Here is a 19708-nt window from a genome sequence, read left to right as displayed (position 1 = left end):
AGTTAGGCAAGTTGGGATGAATAAACTATGCTGACCTGAACAGTATTTTCTTATCAAAATTGCATTATGTCTTTATAAAACCAGTGCAGCTCATCGTCTTAACTCCCAACCATTTTCCTGTAATATGTCATCATATACAGTATTATTTTCCCAATATTCAAAGCAAACCCTTGCCCAGAGTTCCAACCAGCAATAGATAAAGACAAGATTTTCCTGCTGTTTGGAAGACAAAGAGCCACCAAATGTCGAGATATACAATCTAGGATCAATTGATATGCTCTATAAAATAGAAATTCTCTACTCAAACAATAATATTTTAGCAATTAATGGCCCATTTTATTACAAAGATGATCACTAAATGGTTGCAAAATTCTGTTGCCTTTATAAGGTTTAAGGTCAACCATAGATTGGCTCTACTTTCTTCTGATTTGATCTTCAGCAGCATATCCTGTTCTTGGATAGGAAAGAATACTCAACCACTCCTCTTGGCTGGCATGTATGGATGAAACAGGGCAAACTCTGAATATGTATTTCTTAGCCAATAATACAAAAGCTGTTAGGCATTTCTAGTGTCAGTTAATTCCAAAAATGACTTAAGGGTAACATTCCTTAACAACCACTGGATCATCATCTCTGTTCTAAGACCAACATTTAAGTTGCTAAACAGGCGCTTTGAAATGATTCTTGACAGACTAGCTTATACTATAAATAAGTGCTCTTGTGATAATCTATTAGAACTTACCAGTGTCTTATGATTAAGTGGAATAAAGATTGTTTTGGGTCAGTGCCTTATGACACTTCCTTCAATATGGTACTCCCTTTATACTGTATACACTACATGATTTTGGCCACCAAGCTGCACTGTGTTGCCCACATTGGCTTCTGGAAGGGTTTACCTTTCATCAGTGCAGACTCTGACTACATGTTACTCCGGATGGGTTTCTTCTAGTTTGTCTAAATGGTTAAAACACTGAACTTTATATTATAAAGTTGCTGGGTCAATTCTCATCACTAAATCACTGTAGTGTGGTGTGTAAATCACATAGTGGTTGTATACAAAGTCAGTCATTTTCTAACTTACTTATTCCTGAACAGGGTTGCAGTGGTGGGTGTGGGAGCCTATCCCAGCATGCTTAGGGAGCCAGACAGTAACAAGCCCTGGTCAGGGCGCCGGTCCATCACAGGGCGAAAACACATACACACGACCCCAACCACACACTTGGACCAATTTAGTATTGCCAATCCTCCTAACCTGCATGTATTTGGACTGTGGGAGGAAACCGAAGCACCCAGAGGAAACCCACACAAACAACATGGAAACTCCATACAAGAAGAATACAGGACGTGAACCCTGGTCTGATTACTGCAAGGCAGCAGTGGTACCACTGCATCATCATGCCACCAAGTTATGTACAAAGGGGGTGAGTCCACTAAGATATTTCTGTGGCAAATACTTGGGTGATTGAATTATTCCTTCCTTATCGGTCTGAAATCGCTAAATTTATGTTGATAAGCTGAACATATAGTACTAAGCTCAGCAGCACAATTGGGAGCAGTGCTGTGGTAACGCATTAAAAGTAACATGTGCTACAAGTCCAATTATTTTTTAAAGTAACGTGTAACACAATGCAATACTTATTTTATTGAAGTAAAAATACCTGAGTTATTATTAATTATACACAATATACAATTATATATTAATGCTTACTAATTATACCTGTGTTACTTAATACCTAACACTGGGTTTAAGGCAAGTAGCAAATGTACAAGTATGTTGCTATTCAATCGAACTAAGCAGAAAAGAGTGCTACATGCAACCTAGTAACAGACACATATTAATAAAGTGTCAATTTACATTTTTTTACAGCTCTTTGCTATAGATATATTGAAACAGTGTGATTGGGTGATACAGTAGCCAGTGTTTATACCACAAATCATTGGTGGGTAAGGTCAAGGATGTTAAAAACAGGATGAATTATTTCACCACACATGAAGGACATAATTATTAAACAGAAGAAAGTTATCATGTATGACTGTGTTTCTGGTCTGTTTCATGCCTGGGCTTAGGATTTAATAACAAATGATGGCCAGTGAAATATTTAGTTTTTCATACAAAAAAAGAATAAGTAACACAAAAGCAATGCACAGTTTGTAACACTTTTTTTGTAAGTAATGAGTAATGTAACTAAATTACTTTGAAAAAATTAACATTCTACTTCGTTGGGGCCTTGAGCAAGACCCTTAACCTGCAATTGCTCCATCCTACAGGGAAAACCTAGGGGTTGGTGGCAGAATTGGCACTCCAGCCACCATAAAAAAGCTCACACTGGTTCCATTCCATCTGAATTAGTGTGGTGCTAAGGTGTCACCTGTTGCATGGCTGCACTCAGGTCCTAATCTGGGATTATGAGTTGGTTTGTCATGTGGTGGGTACGGAAATGCACTGTATCAACATGTGCTCCTGACCTCTCTCTCTTTACAAACTGCTTGGGAGCAGTATTGGGGGCAGCAGTGCAGCACAGAACTCTGGGCCCCATATATAAGCAATCTCTGTGAGCCCCTTCCTTTTTATTCTAGGCTTCAAGTGCCCCCCACCCAGTTGGCCCTGGGTAATTATTACTCTTTTTCCGCCCACTACTAAACCCATGATTGTGGGTAACGCATTAAAAGTAATGCGTGTTACATAGTAAGAATAACTTTAAAGCAATGAGTAAAATAACGCAATACTTATTTTATTTAATAATGGCATCTTTATTTAAATAATAATAATAATAATAATAATAATAATAATAAAACAGATTTGTGTTACTTTTTTACATAAAAAACACTTTCCATGCCTTTTGGCATTTACTTAAAATATGGAGGCTGTGAAGGGTGCTTGACATACAGGTGCCGAAGACAGCAATTGAAAAAGGTGCATTCATTTTTTTTATACATCAAACATTTTAATTAATACTACATTTTCTATACATGTTTTTGGCTGTATATTATATCAAAGTGGTAGTTTGATATTGTAAAACGTGGTGAACAGCCATTGGCGGAGTTTAAGGGTTGGCCAGGTGCCTGACCCCCACCTCAACAATGCATTCGTCAAGGGTTTCCAGACAGCAATCCATGAAGGATTTTATACTGGTCTGCAAATAAAGAAAGGATCTGGTATTTTGTTATGTTTATTACGTTGACAAACTACAAATTTAAATTATACTCAGTTCATCTGTCAGGCAAGATGACACTGCAGTTGTGACTCGCTGGGCCGGCTACTTTGAGCAGTTGTTCAAAGCTGATCCTCCGGCTAGGACGTTGGATATCTCTGGGTTCACGGTCCTTGAGGCTGAGCCTCCAATTAGCTGAGAACCACCCAACTGAGATTGCACAGTTGGTGAACCAGCTGAGGGGGGTAAAGGCTGCAGGGATCTGTGGTATCCGGGGTGAACTTCTTCAGGCTGGTGGTAAAGCTGTCCTCCTGGCATTGCAAGTAATCTTTGCTTCCATTTGGGAGACTACCATTATTCCAACTGACTGGAAAACGGGACTTGTCGTCCCTATCTGGAAAGGGAAGGGTGATCGCCCGGATTGCAGCAAATACAGGGGGATAACACTGCTCTCGGTGCTGGGTAAGGTCCTTGCTAGGGTCTTCCTCAATAGGATCCGTGATCACTTGCTCACCTATCAGCGACCAGAACAGCCTGGTTTTACGATTAAGAAGTCTACCATAGACCGCATCCTGGCACTGAGGGTTCTCATGGAACGCAAACGTGAATATCAGCAGTTTCTTTGCAGCCTTTGTCAATTTTTGTAAAGTGTGCGATCGAGCTGCCCTGTGGGACATCCTGAGGGTTCGCAGGATCCCCTCGAGGTTGCTGGATATCATGGCTGGCCTGTACGCTGGTACTGTGAGTGCTGTACATAGTGGAGGCAGAACCTCTGCATTTTTCCCAGTTGATTCTGGGGTTCATCAGGGATGTGTTCTTGCTCGTACTCTGTTCAATGCTTGTATGGACCGGGTGTTGGGCAAGGTCGTGGGGTCGAACGGCTTTGGGGCATCTGTTGGTGAAGAAAGATTCACGGATCTTGACTTTGCTGATGATGCTGTGATCTTTGCGGAGTCAATGGAGGCTCTGATTGGGGCACTCAAGAGACTAAGTGAGGAGACTGAATGTCTGGGCTTGCGAGTGTCCTGGATAAAAACCAAGATCCAGGCCTTTTGGGCATAGCCATCAGCAGTGTGTCTATTTGCTGAGAGAGTGTCGACCTTGTCGAGAGGTTTACTTACCTTGGCAGTGACATTCATGTCTCTGGTGACTCTTCCTATGAAGTCAGTAGACGGATTGGGAGAGCATGGGGGGTCATGAGGTCGCTGGAAAGGGGTGTGTGGCACTCTAGATATCTATGAAAAAGGGCAAAGGTCCAAGTCTTTAGAGTCCTGATGCTTCCTGTCTTGCCATATGGTTACGAGACATGGATGCTATCCAGTGACCTGAGACAAAGACTGGACTCCTTTGGTACTATGTCTCTCCAGAAAATCCTTGGGTACCATTGGTTTGACTTTGTGTTGCATGAGCGGTTGCTTATGGAGTCCCGAATGAGGCACATTACCTGCATTGTGAGGGAGCATCAATTATGGCACTACGGCCATGTGGTGCGTTTCCCCGAGGTTGATCCAGCTCGTAATTTCCTCATTGTTGGGGACCCAAGTGGCTGGACCAGGGCAAGGGGTCACCCATGTAACATCTGACTGCGGCAGATAGAGGGTCATTTCCAGGGGGTGGAACTGGACTGCGTGTCTGCCTGGGGTGTTGCCAACTGGGATCCCGAGTTGTTTCATCGTGTAGTGGGTGTGGCAACGCACTGTACCAGTACATGCTCCCCAACTTGACTTGATGCTGCTTTAAAGCATCATCACAAGTGCCCAATCATTATGATTGGTTTATTTAATTTTGTAGTGCTGGGCCACTGTGGTGTTCACTGATGCCAATTGCTCTTTTATGTCGCTGTTTCAGGTAGCTTGCTTGCCATTGCCCCACTAGATGGAATTCTAATGAGACTTTGATAGTCTTGAAACTTCTATTGGTTCTCGTACAGTCAGCACTGAAGCTGCTTATCTACCTAGTGGAATGCCAGCTACTAAGTAACTCATCCCTTGGCAATTTAAAAAAAATAAAATAAATAGAAAAACAACTAATTTTCCTTCTTTCAACATATGAAAGTGTTTTTTTCTTTTTGCTTACACAAAGTGAATATTGGCATGAGCCAGCTCTGGGCATAGAATTTATTAAAAAATGCTTGCCAGTGAAATGTATAGTTTATCATATAGATGAAAAAAAGGTAAAGTAATGCACTGTTATAACGTATACATTTTATAACAAGCAACTATATAACATATTAAGTATTATTTTTGTGAGGAATGTGTAATGTAACTTTACTTTTAAATGTAACAATTCCCAACATTGTTCAGAAGACACAAGCTTCATGCTTCTTTTCGGATTCACCTCAGCCATTGATGATGTTTAACCTTTTGTTTAAAGTATTTTTATGATATCAGAGTGTTTTGCCAAATGATTACTCTATACGTGGACTAGCACATGTAATCAGAGGTTTTTAAGAAACCAGGTTTCTGCATTAACCCGATCACTTTATGCCGGTTTTGTGTGTGCTTGTATATGCACTGACTGACTAAATAGAAACAAGCCACACATTTAAAATTGGAGGCCCTCAAAATAACAGTTTAGATAAAAATGGGCCACAAGGAGCCAGTCACACTGTAGGAGTAAAGGAGACCCAGAAAGTAGATATTTTGAGGGAATTAAGCAGATTAAGACAACAGATGGCAGCTAAGGGCTCCCAAATGAGTCAGGTGCCACCCAGAAAATGCCAATAGGGCTCTGACCCTTAAAATATAAGAGCAGTATTTTTTTTTTAATTTTAATTTGAATTAACCAGATTTGCCTGTATTTTGTTTTCATTGTTTAAGTGACATTGTTTGAAAGTAACATTTGACCATAATTGTTACTCTAATGAAATCATGGAAGTGACAATATATAAATGCGACAGTCACTTCATGCACTATCCCTTGGTGGATACATTTATTGACAAAGTCTTCATTACTACAGTTAGTTTCTAAATTCAATTAGGTTCTAGTGCTAGACTTCTGCTTCTGATTACAATTTCTTTTTGCTCCTGACTTCTAATCAGCGTCTTGCCCTTTTTTCTATTATTTCTTATCTTACTGTTTTGAACCCTTGCTTTGCCTAACTAAGTCTTGTTATTGCTCATCCATCTCATGATCCATCATTCTCTCACAGTAATCCTTGGGCACAACTTGTGTCCCTACCTCTAATGGTTTTTAGCTAACAGAAATAATTGTGATTGTTAACAGAAACATAAAAGACACAGGAGTGTAGAAACCCTTCAATAATTTACATTCCACACATGTCTGGCAGAAACTGTAGATGGAAATCAAATAAGGGAATGCCCCTTTAATAAATTTCAAGCAGACAGTTGACAAAAATAACATGAATACCCCAGGCACATCAAAATAGAAGTCTCATACTGAAAACTCTCCTCAAATAACAAGAGCACAGGATACCTGTTTGACCTGTGTTCATGTATGCAAGGACGAGAGACATTTCAATGAGACTTACCAGTGCAGCACTTGGATCAATAAATGTCTAGAGCACAGAGGAACCAGCCTATCCATTAAGTGTTAAACTCTTGATTGGTTGCTATGCTTTGTAAACAGGAGCAGTGATCAGCAGAAATTCTCTGCCTAAAAGACAATCTTTTAGCTGTTTCATGATTCAGTTTATCACAATAACCAAAACTGAACAGTTGCTTGCAAACTTCTGTTTTCTCATTGCAGCATCTTTTAACTAGAATATATGATGAGATGTTTGTTCTCCATCTCTGACTTTCATTCTTACCTGCAAATGCTCCAACGGTGGAGGCTGAGAAACAGCAAATGGGAGCTGACCAGAGATGAGCTGAACAGAAAGAATCATTGTAACTAAAAGATTGAGTCCCACTCGAGATTAAACATTTAAAACTATCAGGTTATATACTTTGGATAGGCACATTTTTATTTTACTTTTGTGCATGACACAATAACTATTTGATTATAATATTTAAAGATTAAGATATGTTAAACCTGCTTTTCTGCTTGTGGATTTTGTTCTACTTTCTTACAGAGAGTTGAGGAACTGAGTTCTTTTTTCAGCAGGGTCAGTCAGGGTGAGGGAGATACAACACTCATAAATACAGAAGCTACAATAACAGTAGTCCCAAGGTATTGGACTATAGTCTTGGGTGCACTGAAGCTGTGAAATGTTTATAGCCAAAGCTTGGTAAGTGTAAGAAAAGAAAAACAGCAGCAGCAAAAGAGGCGGAACATATAGCGATAGTCTACAGGTTAAGAATCTGTGTTTGATCAAGGGCGAGTTAAGTTTTAATGAAACGGTGTCCATCTTAATACTATACTATCTTAAATAGTATACAGTTAGGTCCATAAATATTTAGACAGAGACAACTTTTTCTAATTTTGGTTCTGTACATTACCACAATGAATTTTAAATGAAACAACTCAGATGCAGTTGAAGTGCAGACTTTCAGCTTTAATTCAATGGGGTGAACAAAATGATTGCATAAAAATGTGAGGAAACTAAAGCATTTTTTAACACAATCCCTTCATTTCAGGGGCTCAAAAGTAATTGGACAATTGACTCAAAGGCTATTTGATGGGCAGGTGTGGGCAAGTCCGTCATTATGTCATTATCAATTAAGCAGTTAAAAGGCCTGGAGTTGATTTGAGGTGTGGTGCTTGCATGTGGAAGATTTTGCTGTGAACAGACAACATGCAGGTGAAAGAAGCCATCCTTAAACTGTGAAAACAGAAAAAACCTATCCATAAACCTGTCAACACTCTATAAACTGTTCTTTTTAATGTTAAAAGCAAGAAATCTGCATCAGAGACACAGAATACAGTATATTATGCAGTGACTGCCCAGTTGAATACATGGGACAAACATCTAAAACACTCGCAACACGCATACAAGAACATCAAACACTGTCAGAAGGAAGGACGTGTATCTCTGATACACGCACATACAAGTTTATTTGGACACACGTTCAACTGAGAAACAGTGCAAGTAAAATTCAGGGCTAATACTAAAAGTGCCAGAGAGCTGACTGAATCATGGCTCTCAAATGAAAACAACATTAACAGACATTTGGACATGAACCCAGTCTACGCACGCTTAAAAAGAAGGACCTTATTCACCCCTCCCCTTGTGAATTTGCTATATATTGCTTTTGATTCCTGTATGTCTAATCATTTTCCTCTGATGACACCTGATAGGTTGTCAAAAGCTTAGGAATAAAACACTATTTTAAGATATGCAATTAATTTTCTCCTTTCACAGATTACTAGCTACAATTATGCAAACCATATCACAGACCTTAGCTTCAGTTCCACAGATCTTCCTGTCAGTTATAGGGGTATTTTGTTAGTCTTATTTGTCTGTTTTGAAGGAAACACCACACAGTACCCATCTCTCTTCTTCCAAAGCAGAAAAAATGTCTAGGAGCCCTTCTCTCACAGTGCAGTAACTCATATATAGCCCAGAAGATTTGTCAGCAAGGCATTATTGATCAGTAAGTGACAAACATGCACGATGATAGTTGAAGCACAACTGCCTTAACAGCATCATATGGATCAAAAGACTACTTCATAATGAAACAATATTCTGGGATATATCAAATCTGCTCTGTTCTGGCTCACAGCTCATCAGTTTAGAAACTGTCAAATCTGCAGTACGACAGGGGCTCTCCCTCTATGGCTCATTGAGATGGGACACCGTCTTTGTGATATGAAAATTCCAGGTTTGTAACTGATGGGCAGTGCTTAGCAAAGAAACTACAGAGTAAATTTGTAGACTGAAACAGTGATATCATATGAGTAAAAAACACGGTTGTGTCAGTTTATTGAAAATTCTAATTCTGTTTAATGGCAATACTGTTTGTCTGCTGGGTTATAAAACAGAGTTCCGGAACTCTACTAATAGTTTATATACAGCAATGAGCAAAAGGAGTCTGAATCTGAATTGTGTCTACACTGCTTCCAGCATTCTAACAGGGCATCAGTTCATCGTGGGGTCAATCTAACATTTCACAGTTCACTTAACCTTTGTCTTTGAATTAGGGGAGGAAACCCATGTGAACATCTGGAGATCATGCAAACGCCACACGGAGAGCACTTGGGATGTGAACTCTTGTTTCCTACTACCACTATGACACCTTGCCACCCACAAAATACGAGCATTTCACAAAATAGCATGTCATGTGCCGGGGCCATGTTAATCTTCTCTGTATCATTCCAATTTTAGTAGATGTGCAGCTGAAGGAAGCATATGTGCACAATCATAATGACAAATCCTAAAAATATAATTAATAATACTTATCATATAATTAAACTGTTATCTGAGAAAATTCCCTGTGATGGACTGGCGCCCTGTCCAGGTTTTGTTCCTGCCTTTCTGGTCCTCGTCTGTAATTTCACATTTATGCTGACAGTCACAGTCATAAAAATTAAACAATTCTACTTTAGGACAATGACAGTTATTAAGTAAACAAAATAATAAAATGCTGATCAACACTTTAAAGTTACAGAAACAGCTTCATCTGTTGAGCAACTGGAAATGGATACAAGGAATCAGAATGAATTTTTGAGTACATAAGAAGGATAGAGGAAAATAATTTGCATAAATTAAACAAATTTAACAACACGGCATCCAATTAGACTGTTTTTTCATTTTGCAAACTACACGCTGGAAAGCAGAAGTATACTGTACATGGGTGTTCAGCAAGACTTGCATAGATGGCCAACCCTTCATCTCACTTTAGCTGGAAGAATTAACATTGTTAAGATGAATATCCTTCCTAAGCTTCTCTTTTTATTTCAAGTAGTACTAGGGTGCTGTACCGTGTTAGCCATTATGAATGTAGAGAAAAGTCAAGCAAAATGACACCTTTTATTGGCTAACTAGAAAGATTACAATATGCAAGCTTTCGAGGCAACTCAGGCCCCTTCTTCAGGCAAGATGTAATCTTTTTATTTCAAAACATTCTAATATACATCAATAAATCATTTTTTAAGAAATTAGATTCAACCATAACCTCATTTATTTGGAATTCAAAATACCCACGTATCCAAAGAGCGACCCTACAAAAACCTACAGTGGAAGGCGGCATGGCTCTACCTAACTTTCAATTTTATTACTGGGCAGCAAATATACAAGCTATTAAAACCTGGACATGGACACAAATAGATGAACATACATCGGCTTGGTCCGTAAAAGAAATAAAATCCTGCAGTACTTCTTTATATTCCTTGCTTTGAACCCCAATGCAAGTTATCACCAATATACTAACAACCCAATTGTGCTTCACTCACTCAGAATATGGAACCAATGTAGGAAGCATTTTAAGATAAAGAAGCTTTTATCTGTGGCACCTCTGCACGAGAACCACCTTTTTCCACCCTCTCAAACATATGCAGTTTTTAATGTCTAGAAAACATTTGGGATTAAATCACTTAAGAGATCTGTACATAGACAACGTCTTTGCATCCTACAAACAATTACACTCCAAATTTAACTTTCCAGCAACACATTTCTTTCACTAACTTCAAATCAGAAACTTTGTTAAACAGAACCTGCCCAATTTTTCCCACCTACCTCTATGCCGGAAAAAAAACTGATCAGTCTTGAGGACTCAGACAGCATTTCTGCAATATATAAAACCATTTTACAGTCCCTCCCTTTCAAAGATCCAAGAGTACAGTGGGAAAAGGATGCAGAAAATCCACTCGAGCTCCATATGCACAAAGCATACAATTATTCAACTCAAAATTATATATCGAGTACATCTGTCTCGCTTAAAATTGTCCAAAATGTTTTCAGGGCAAGATCCAACCTGCAAACGTTGCAATCAAGTTTCAACCTCACTAGGCCACATGTTTTGGGCCTGCACCAAATTAACATTATTCTGGACCACAATCTTTAAATGCCTATCAGACAGCATTGGTGTCACAATCCCTCTTATGTGAATTTCCCCTTGGGATTAATAAAGTATCTATCTATCTATCTATCTATCTATCTATCTATCTATCTATCTATCTATCTATCTATCTATCTATCTATCTATCTATCTATCTATCTATCTATCTATCTATCTATCTATCTATCTATCTATCTATCCCATTAATAGCTGTGTTTGGTGTATTCCCAGATGGGCTTAAAATGGAGAAGGACAAACAAACTGTAATTGTCTTGACTACACTATTGGCACATAGACTTATCTTGCTCAGCTGGAGGAATCCTAAATCTCCTCTTTTAAGTCAGTAAGTAACTGATGTTATATACTATTTGAAATTGGAAAAAATCAAATTCTTACTTAGAGGATCTGTGTAGAAGTTTTCAAAACCTGGCAGGATCTAATCAATAACAATTAAAAATAAGCTTTTAAAGTACCTAGGAAGCAGATTCTCTCCCCTTTTTTTCTTCTCCATTTATCTTTATTCACTTATTAATTCAACTATTTACTTATTTTTACTAGCTTTCAGTTTTACTCTGCTAGCCTAGCTCTCTTTCTCAGGGGAGGGGGTTGATTTTTTTTCAATCCTATTTTTGTAAAAATTGATTTATTTGTATGGAATGTTGTGTGATTTCAAAAATACCAATAAAATAAAAAAATTGTTTCTCCTTTTTCTCAATAAGAACATAAATGAATTCTTTGCGAGATACAATTTTGATCATATTTATATGACTAGTAAGATTTATACATGGACCTTCATTTATCAGATGGCCCAGTACTGTGACATAAGAATAATGTTTACTTCTCTAGAAAATTTGGCTAATTTGTCCTATACTGACAATACCATTCTGAACTACTTGACACAGATTTATACACCTCTGGTTGGTGTGCTTTTTGATTTAAAATAAAGATTTTGTTTTGTTAGATATTAATCACCATCAAAAAAAAAAATAGTGAAGGTGGATCCTTTTGAAGAGATAAAATATTTTAGTCTTTGCCTACTTTCTAAATATTTGGTTTTCTTCAGTTCTTTTCCAAGGTTTCCATATTTTCTAATTATGGTCAGGCATGTGAAGTTAGTGGTGGCCAAATTGCCCATACAATGCTGGTAGACATAAATGGGAGTCGTGTGATGTACAATTTGCGACCAAAAACTCAGGTAGTTTGTTGTCAAAGGTCTTATTTTTTAAATTATTTAATGGATGTTACATGTTCTATTAATGTCACATATAATCAATATGTTCCTTGATGAAATCTTAAATAACTAAGTGGTTGTTATTAAATTCTCCCTGCTTGGTTAAATGTCATGTCAATCTGCACATACAGTGTTGATGTTAACAGTTGACACAGAGAGATCATTTTCATTTCACATCTGTAATTCACCTCCAAACACAAACACCTGAAGACTGGAATTATTCTACTAATCTGAAGAATGGCAAGAAATAGACTTAATACACTTACAGCAGGAGTGAGAGATTTCAATTTAAAACAGAATAAATATTGCTTTAAACCTCTCAGGAACATGCAAATTAAGATGCCTGTCAACTTTAAATAGAGCTGGTATGGGTGCACCAGGGCTTACAAGTGAGTGTGCCCTGTGAGGGACTGAAACCTATCCAGAGTTGAATTATGGTTTGTGCCCGATGCTGCAAGAAACACATAAGCTCCCCATGACACTAAAACTAGATTAAGAGGGAGGGTTGACATGTTCTTAAGAGGAAATCAAAGGCACCAGCTTACTGATTCCAAACCTGTGGAAAGAAGTTAGTTGCTTTATTTGCTGTATGCCACTGGAACATTGCCATTCTTACTCATATTTGCCTTCTGTTAAAGAAGCAAACAAACCTTGTAATGCATTGGGTTAAATAGTTCTTGCAACTGTGTGGGCATTTGTTTCTTTTGGTGGACTGTGTCCCCTTATTAGGATAAGAAAATGAATGAATGAAAATGAGTAAAAACCTAAGATGTGGAATGAAAATGTGTGGGTTTAGGTTCAGAGTGAGTCAGAGATCCTAGTAAATAAACACTATAATCATTAGCAGCAAACACACCATTTTAAGATTTGAAACGAAATAGTGTGGTTACTATGTCCACAGTAGGTAGTCTAAGGTCTTGACTTAAAATAGAAAAAACACTTCCAATAAATATAAAATTTTAACATCTGAATTGTTTCATTTATTCCTGAAGGGGTACAAAATCCTGCGGTTGTCCACAAGAGGGAGTCAGAGGTGCTCATTTTAAACTGAATAAACATCAATTTCAGATGTGAGATAAACCGCAGACTTGAGGAGTAAAATGAAATCTTGTAGGGACTGTTTTCATAGTGGGGTTCTAGTTTACAACAGCACAAAAACATTACTTTAACAGAAAACATGTCAATTTTAGCATGCTTTCATGAATAAACTGGATTATGTCACGGCCATGTCTCTATGTCTGTGCACACATTCTCTCTATGTCAATTTAGGTGTAGTTTTTTGGCTTTTCATGTTTTTATTTTTCATTCCATTTCCTTAAAATATGTGAATAATGTCTTCTTGCACAGAGCACAAAACACAGGAATAAATGGGTACAAGATAAAAAAAAAACAGAAAAACATTCATGAGTATTTCATAACAAGTACCTATTTTATGTGTCTATTTTTGCCATGGAAAGAGAAGAGTCAAATTTTGTACTACATACAGTGGTGTGAAAAACTATTTGCCCCCTTCCTGATTTCTTATTCTTTTGCATGTTTGTCACACAAAATGTTTCTGATCATCAAACACATTTAACCATTAGTCAAATATAACACAAGTAAACACAAAATGCAGTTTTTAAATGATGGTGTTTATTATTTAGGGAGAAAAAAAATCCAAAACCTACATGGCCCTGTGTGAAAAAGTAATTGCCCCCTTGTTAAAAAAATAACCTAACTGTGGTGTATCACACCTGAGTTCAATTTCCGTAGCCACCCCCAGGCCTGATTACTGCCACACCTGTTTCAATCAAGAAATCACTTAAATAGGAGCTGCCTGACACAGAGAAGTAGACCAAAAGCACCTCAAAAGCTAGACATCATGCCAAGATCCAAAGAAATTCAGGAACAAATGAGAACAGAAGTAATTGAGATCTATCAGTCTGGTAAAGGTTATAAAGCCATTTCTAAAGCTTTGGAACTCCAGCGAACCACAGTGAGAGCCATTATCCACAAATGGCAAAAAACATGGAACAGTGGTGAACCTTCCCAGGAGTGGCCGGCCGACCAAAATTACCCCAAGAGCGCAGAGACGACTCATCCGAGAGGTCACAAAAGACCCCAGGATAACGTCTAAAGAACTGCAGGCCTCACTTGCCTCAATTAAGGTCAGTGTTCACGACTCCACCATAAGAAAGAGACTGGGCAAAAAACGGCCTGCATGGCAGATTTCCAAGACGCAAACCACTGTTAAGCAAAAAGAACATTAGGGCTCGTCTCAATTTTGCTAAGAAACATCTCAATGATTGCCAAGACTTTTGGGAAAATACCTTGTGGACTGATGAGTCAAAAGTTGAACTTTTTGGAAGGCAAATGTCCCGTTACATCTGGCGTAAAAGGAACACAGCATTTCAGAAAAAGAACATCATACCAACAGTAAAATATGGTGGTGGTAGTGTGATGGTCTGGGGTTGTTTTGCTGCTTCAGGACCTGGAAGGCTTGCTGTGATAGATGGAACCATGAATTCTACTGTCTACCAAAAAATCCTGAAGGAGAATGTCCGGCCATCTGTTCGTCAACTCAAGCTGAAGCGATCTTGGGTGCTGCAACAGGACAATGACCCAAAACACACCAGCAAATCCACCTCTGAATGGCTGAAGAAAAACAAAATGAAGATTTTGGAGTGGCCTAGTCAAAGTCCTGACCTGAATCCAATTGAGATGCTATGGCATGACCTTGAAAAGGCGGTTCATGCTAGAAAACCCTCAAATAAAGCTGAATTACAACAATTTTGCAAAGATGAGTGGGCCAAAATTCCTCCAGAGCGCTGTAAAAGACTCATTGCAAGTTATCGCAAACGCTTGATTGCAGTTATTGCTGCTAAGGGTGGCCCAACCAGTTATTAGGTTCAGGGGGGCAATTACTTTTTCACACAGGGCCATGTAGGTTTGGATTTTTTTTTCTCCCTAAATAATAAAAACCACCATTTACAAACTGCATTTTGTGTTTACTTGTGTTATATTTGACTAATGGTTAAATGTGTTTGATGATCAGAAACATTTTGTGTGACAAACATGCAAAAGAATAAGAAATCAGGAAGGGGGCAAATAGTTTTTCACACCACTGTATATCTGAGCATTACTTTCCTTGTGGACTGTAGCTGTCACTAAAAGCAAAGAATTTCATGACAATTAGAACTGAAAAACTATCAAGCAGTTGGCACCCTGCCCGGGATTGGTTCCTGCCTTGTGCCCTGTGTTGGCTGGGATTGGCTCCAGCAGACCCCCGTGACCCTGTGTTCGGATTCAGCGGGTTGGAAAATGGATGGATGGAACTATCAAGCAGTAATAAAGATGTCAAAGAATTCCTTATTGTTCTTGAGGACTGGTGAAAGTACAAAAAAGTTTGCATCCCATCATTTATACAGAATTAATTTTATGAACCTTTTGCAAACAGACTTTAATGTGAAATAAGGGTCAGGTGCTGTTGAAAAATATTTTCCCCATTCCTGATGTATTTTACTTTTGTGTATTTGTCACAAAGAATGGCTTCAGATCAACAAATTGTAATACTGAATAAAGGGAAAACAGCAAACAAATAAAACCATTTCTAAATTGTCACTTAATATGTTTAAGTACGCATTAGTGTCTGTGATGCCAACATACTAATAAGAGTGATTAAAAAGACGAGTTCAACCTTTGGATTCAGAGTGGACTCGCTTCGGGGAAGTGGTAGAACAGAGGTCACTCAGCAAGCTGCTTACTATCCAGGACAATGACTCTCACCCTCTGTATGAGATTTTAGCTAAACAGAGGAGCACCTACAGTAACTGACTGAGACAACTGTGTTGATCCAAGGTGCGCTATATGTGGGATCGTTTTTATCCTCAGTCATCAGGCTTTATAATGAGTCACCCCTTAGACGAGGTGGTCTTATTCCCTTTGTGCTGAATAGTACTGAGTAGGTCCATCAGACATCTTAACACACATTGATGCTATCTGCAATATACTGTGTCAATAACTGATACCCTGTACTGTGAAACTATAACTTAATTCTTATTATATGTGTATTTGTACCTTTAGTGTACTTAGGATTATTATAATTCTTGTTATATGAATATTTGTGCCTTTTTTCTGCTGCTGTAATCTGCACTTTCCTTCAGAATTAATAAAGTATCAATCCATCTACAGTGTCCTCCATAATGTTTGGAACATTACTCCTCTGCTCCACAGTTTAGAATTACAAATCAAACAATTCAGGTATGATTAAAATGTACATTGCAGACTTTAATTTAAGGGTATTTGCATACAGTATATTTCAGTCACATAGCACTTTTTCTACATGGTCCACTAGGTTTTAGGACATAGCAATGACAGGTATATAAAGCAGTCATATTTAATACTTTGTCATACATCCCATGCATGCAATGACTGCTTGAAGTCTGCGATTCTTAGACATAGCATACAGACAAAAGTGGAAATGTGTATACGCAAAAAAAATCCAGATGCATAAATCTTTGCATACTCCATGTTCCATACACTTCCCCTTAATAAATTCCAACGATTGTGAAATATAACACACGTCATGTGCCTACAGCCCCACCCCACCTCCGCTCAGAATTTTGCATATTTTAATATGCAAATTAATATAAATATCACCTTCCAGTCAACGTTAAAAAACAATAGAAAAGGCATGTGAAAAAAGAGGAATTTTGGCAAATGTGAAGTGGAGTCAAGGAAAAATGTACTATTTGTTGGTTTACGCAATGTCATAAGCAATAACAGCGTGGTGGAAACACTTGAAAGTTCAAGTTCAGAAAGTCGCACAGTGCCCAAAAGAAAAAAAAAAGGTGGTCAGATATCACAGTCGACATGAAAAGGTGAGTCACAGCCCACTATCTGTTTATTCTGTTTCAGACAATATTGCAAAAGCTGACCCCTGTATGATGACCTCAGGTCTTCAGGCGCTAGCTGCACACACACCTCTGCCTTGGAAACCGCTGGGAGGCCATCTGGCTGTGTGCTGATGAATTGTTCTGGAGTCACAAAATGTAATAGTGGATGCTGTAAGAGATGTGGCCAATGAACTGAGGATTATAAGGGCTTTACTATGTGATACTGACCACAAATTAAATGAATTGGTTAAAAAATAACTGCTGCATCTGATTACCTGTTTTTACATTCTGCTAATTACATTCAAATGAAGTTGTAACGCTGGTGGGTCAGGGTCAGGTTCATCATAGTGCATCTCTTCAGGTACATGCACACTACAACACACTTTCTGAACACAATAGAGCAGCACATTAATAGAGTGGGAATGCTTTCTATTTACATAAGCAAAATCATTCTCTGAAGGTGCCTTTATAGTGTAGCGTCAGCACAGAGTGACACAACGGATCGATTCTCTGCTCTTTACTTTGAGGTGACTCGCTATCCTTAAAAGGACTGCTTGCCTTTTGCCGCACTTTTTGGAAAAAGCAACGGCAACTTTATGGAGCTGCTGTTTTTATAGGTTCTACAGCTATATATGATGTAATGCCAGCTCATTCTTTTGCTGATTCATCCCTGGCTGATGTAACTTGTTCAGCACTGTTGCAATAGCAATGTGTGTGCAGTTGACTGCTCCGATTACATCTGGAACACCAGACGTTGCTGCGAATTGTGTTTTTATGTTTTCCAGTTCATCCATAGTGTAAGGAAATCTTGAATATCTGGATAATAAGTGGATAATACCATCCTATACATCTGCCATGGAGCCACTCAGTGATGTTTGTGAAATACCCGATCTCAAGCAAATTCACGCTGAAAAGCTCCTGTGACTAAAAACCTGTGGGTGGACAGAACTTACAAACAAGCAGGTAGAGCACAATTCCTCAAAGTCTGCCTCTGTAAAGCTGGTGCCAGTTCAGCACACAGCTCCAAGAGGATATCTCTTAGATGTTGAAATTGACTTAGAAGCCAGTCATCATCATCTGTAAAAATGCACTCTCTTCTAATTCTTTCATTTACAATGTCTTCTACCAACACTAAAGCTGCCATTGTAGTTGGAATAGTCTGGCCATTCCGTGCACCATTATATTGTTAAAGTATGATTACAATCAAGTAAATTAAATTTGTAAATGATATGCAATTAATTTTGGTACATTTGAAAAAATCTGCATCAAAGATATGAATCAATAAAGAAAAGCAGACCACAGAAATAGAAGCACTGCTTTGACGCTTGGTGCAGTCAGTTTGCAAAACCGAGCAGAAAAGCGTGTACATGGGGGCGGGTGGGGGGTTTGGCATGCTGTGAAAATGTACATAGCTTTATGGCAAGTTTAGTTTTTATACATCTTGAAGTGAGCATGGAAATGGGTGTACGCACCATTTATACACGAGGCCCCAGGTGCCTAGTATATTCTTTGGTACTCTGCCAAGCCTCTAATGCCACTATCTTCAAGTCCTGCTTGTTTCGTGGTTTTCTCTTCAGCATATGGAAGGCAAGCTCACTTAGATTTAAATCGGGCAACTGGCTTGGCCATTCCAGAATTTTCCATTTTGTAACTACTGTATGAAAAACTCCTGTGTTGCCATAGCATTATGTCTGGTATCATTCACTTGTTGTAGGATGAAGTGCCATCTAATGAGTTTGGAGGCACTTACTGGAACTTGAGCTGATGTTTCTATACATCTCAGAATTCACTTTGCCACTGCTGTCAGCACTTCCATCATAAATGGAGGTAAGTGTGCCAGTACCTGTGGCAGTCACACATGCCTAAGCCATAACACCTCCAGCACCATGTTTAAATGATGAGGTGGTATGCTTCAGATCTTTGGTTGTTCCTTTCATTTCCATACTTTGATCTTGTCATTACTCTGATACAGGTTAATCTTTGTCTGGTTCGTCCACATGACCTTTTTCCAGAATTCTGGAGTCTCTTTTAAGCATTTTTAAGCAGTTTGTAATCTGGTCATCCTGTTTTTATGACTAACTAGTGGTTTGCATCTTGCAGTGTTGCCTCTGTATTTCTATTCACAAAAACTTCAGTGGATAGTAGTCTCTGATACATACACATCTGCCTCCTGAAGATTGTTTCTGATCTGTCAGACAGGCATTTGGGGCTTTTTCTTTATCTTAGTGAGGTGTTTTCTGTCATCAGCAGTGTGGGTCTTCCTTGGTCTACCAGTTGCTTTGAGATAACTGAGCTCACCAGTGCATTCTTTTTTCTTAATGATATTCCAAACATTTGATTTATCTAATTCTGAGGTTTTACTAATGTATCTAATTGTTTTATTCTTGTTTTTCAGCTTTATATTGGCTTCATTCACTTTCATTGGCACAGTTCTTGCCCTCATGTTGAACAATGGCAAATACTGAGTCCAAAGGTAGTCTGTAGAAGAAACGCACCTGAGTAATCACAAACACCTGTGACAGCAATTCTCCCAAACATTATGGTGCCATGACAT

General features: G+C 38.5%; 1 non-coding gene across 1 annotated transcript; it reads right to left on the bottom strand.

The window, feature by feature from the left end:
- Positions 1-9298: 9298 nt before the first annotated feature.
- LOC114661437 (U6 spliceosomal RNA) lies at positions 9299-9401 on the bottom strand. Its single transcript, XR_003717824.2, has one exon. It is a non-coding gene; the product is annotated as a U6 spliceosomal RNA (small nuclear RNA).
- Positions 9402-19708: the final 10307 nt, after the last annotated feature.

Source organism: Erpetoichthys calabaricus, chromosome 11 (genome assembly GCF_900747795.2).
Source record: "Erpetoichthys calabaricus chromosome 11, fErpCal1.3, whole genome shotgun sequence".
In the NCBI taxonomy this organism is placed as follows: domain Eukaryota; kingdom Metazoa; phylum Chordata; class Cladistia; order Polypteriformes; family Polypteridae; genus Erpetoichthys; species Erpetoichthys calabaricus.
Note: the sequence above shows the minus strand (reverse complement) of the source record. Positions and strands in the feature narration are given on the sequence as shown.